Genomic DNA, 3064 nt, shown 5'->3' with positions numbered 1-3064 from the left:
CACACATATCCAAATGCATTATATTGCCTGAAAAAAATTGGGCTAACTGCGCAGTGTTGCCTTGAGGCAACAAATGAAAATGAACAGTTTTACAGTATAAATAATTTAAAAAAGTAGAACAAACAATCAAATATGCTTCTTTAACATATTCATGCACATACAAAGTATTTTTAATATTATAGAGATGTGTTTGTGTGCATTTATATGATCATAGTCAATGTTTTTTACTTTACAATCTACTCATAATTACAGGACATGGATGTAAAAACTTTTTATGCAAGGAAACCAAGGGAATGTGCACTTTCTGTCCTCAGAAAGTGAGGACAGTGAGCTTTCAGGGAGTGACAGTGAAGTAGAGGAGTGGATCCCTGAATGAGGTTTGAGAGACACTTAGGAGCTCAGGGGTCAGTTGGTAAAGTAACTGTGTCTGTGTGTGTGTTAGTGCCCACATAGCAAGCAGGTCTGGCCAGGATCTGGTATCAAGCCGGCACTTTGAGTAATCTGGGAGAGTAGAACAGCGCTACATAAAAATCAGTCCGTTCACTGTCTGAACAGAGTTTCGGCATGTTACTTTTGCACTGTTTTGCATGTTCTGGCACATGCTGTTATTGCATGGCTTGATTAAGGTACACATTATGCTGACATCTAGGGCCAGAGCTGAAACCGTTCTGGGCCAGCACAGGGCCAGCAGTGTGTCTACAACTGGCCCGTGGCTGCACACCACCTACAGGTTAGGGTCAAATGTTGGATGTATTTTGGTGTTTTATTGTTTTGTGAAATGTTTACATTGTTTATTTGTTGTTTATTTATTTGTTCATCCTTGTTGTACTAATACAACTTATTATAGAATAACTTGGCATTTTACTACCCTTGTTGCACAGTGTTGCCTTGAAGCAACAAACCAATATCTGTTTGGGGGGGGCAGGGTGTCAAATTTTATGATTGATATATTGTTAGGGACCCTAAAGCTCCCCCAAAATAGGGAGTAATATTTTTTTCCCCAAAATTAAAAAGTCATGCAGAAGAGGGTTAGAAGTCAGGGGATTATTTTTTATTTTTTTGTTGTTCCGTTTGGATCTTTAGCCATCAGAATTGTTGTCTTAAGGCCAAGAAAGATGCCAAGCGGATTTATTTTACCAAGTGGATCATCATAGCCTTGCCATATTGGTCCATTTGATTGACCTTTATTATAATTATGTATTTTTTTTATTTTATTTTCGGTTACTACAAACGGGACAGACATGACTAGGGGATAGGACAGGGAGAAAGAATGAAAGAAAGAGAGGGAGAGAAAGAAAAACAGAGGGGAGAAGAGACGGTGAGAAGGGGGGGAAGAAAGAAAGAAAAAACAAACAAAACACCTGGATCACCTGTATGGAGAAAAAAAACAGAAGAGAAAGCAAACAACAAAGAGCAACATAATAAAAAAAACAGCACCATCACAATAAACTAGCTAGCAGTAGATATCAGTAGATACTAAATAATAAACGATATTGTGCAGCACGCAAGATAGACAGCGCACAATGTGCTTTGAGGCAGCAGCCAAGAAAGCTGTAGTCCGCGTCTGTGAATACCCATGTGTACACCTGTGTGCATACCTGTGTGGATCAGCATGCTTGCATTCCAAAGGTTTCTCCATGTAACGATCTGCTAGGGAGTGTGGGGAGCCATAGCCCCGTCCCCCAGGGCATGAAGCAGGTATGGAGGAGATCCAGGCCCCAGACATCCAGAGGCCCCAGAGTACGAGGACCAGGAGGACCACCAAAGGGGGGCAACCGTGCCACCCTCCTGGGAAGAGCTGAGTAGAGCCCCAAACGAGAGGTCACCCAGCAGCCACGGAGCAGAGGCCAGAGGGGGTTGCAGTGGCGTGCCCGCGGGCTCTGCCGGCAGCCAGCTGTGCCAGAGAGGACCGAGCTTCAGGCCCAGAGGCCTGAGGGCACCCCACCCCCCGAAGGGGCCCAGCCGGGCCACAGGCGCCAGGCCCCGCCAATCGGCCACCAGGAGTGAGCCGGTACATACATGAGCGCCCAGCCCCAGATCGACAAGAACCACCAACACACCAACGTCTGAGGGCATCAGCCACCGGCAGGGAGTGTGGTGAGGGGAGATAGGCCTCCGTACTTTGGAGGGCCTGAGATGTACCCAGAGAGGTGAGTCTAAGACCCAACCTGACATATAGACACAGACGAACAGGCGCACGCGGACACAAACGTGCATTCCCACCCCCATATACACAACCAAATACTCGGCACTCACCCAACGTGTAGACAGACACAAATAGACACTGCACAGACAGTCACACTCCCCAAACATACTCTATATCCCAGGTCCAGGTACCCCCGCCCCCAGAGGGGCAAGCCGCACCTAGACCCAGGAGATGTAACCCTTCTCTCTGGGGTGGAGGCAAGCGGACCACCTCCTTATCTGCAGTAGCAGGGAGGCCCCGCATCCCAGCCCAATCTGACGGCCAGCACCTCCTCCCAGCCCCCCAGCCCTGACGGCTAACAGAACCAGGGTGAGTGAAGACCCCAAACCTCCCTCCGCCCACTCATATGTAGTGTTGCTGTGTGCTGTTCTAAAGTGCATTTAAAACACAGGAGAGCATGGTTCCTGCTTCCTATCAGAGAGCAGCACGGCTCCTCCCGAAAACCCTCAGTGTCTATGCATTTAAAATTGAGGGTAGGGCACCAGCGCCAGAGGTGGGTTGGAATACACCGACCATCCTCTGGATGCTGTAAAACATGTCCACCCCCAAGGCCCTATATTGTCACGGTCCGGGGCAGCGGCCGTGTGAAGAGTGGAAAGGAGGACTCAGATGCAGCACTTACTCAGATGTGAAGGTGATTTATTGACAATACTGAACATAAAGTGGAGATGGCAAAACAGAACTAAGGACAAACTAAACTGGGAGAAACTACACAAAGGGAGTGGCAAACCTGAACATGAAGGGAGAACAGCAGGGAGAGCACGCAGGGGATTACACCAGGTATGAACACAGAGTACGCAGGGGAACTCAGAGGATGAACACAGACGACGCGACGAGGAGCAGAGGAAAATCTCTCTT

The sequence above is a fragment of the Haplochromis burtoni genome, unplaced genomic scaffold (genome assembly GCF_018398535.1).
Source record: "Haplochromis burtoni strain Fernald_Lab_line unplaced genomic scaffold, NCSU_Asbu1 Contig_2331, whole genome shotgun sequence".
NCBI lineage: Eukaryota > Metazoa > Chordata > Actinopteri > Cichliformes > Cichlidae > Haplochromis > Haplochromis burtoni.
This window is presented reverse-complemented; position numbering follows the sequence as displayed.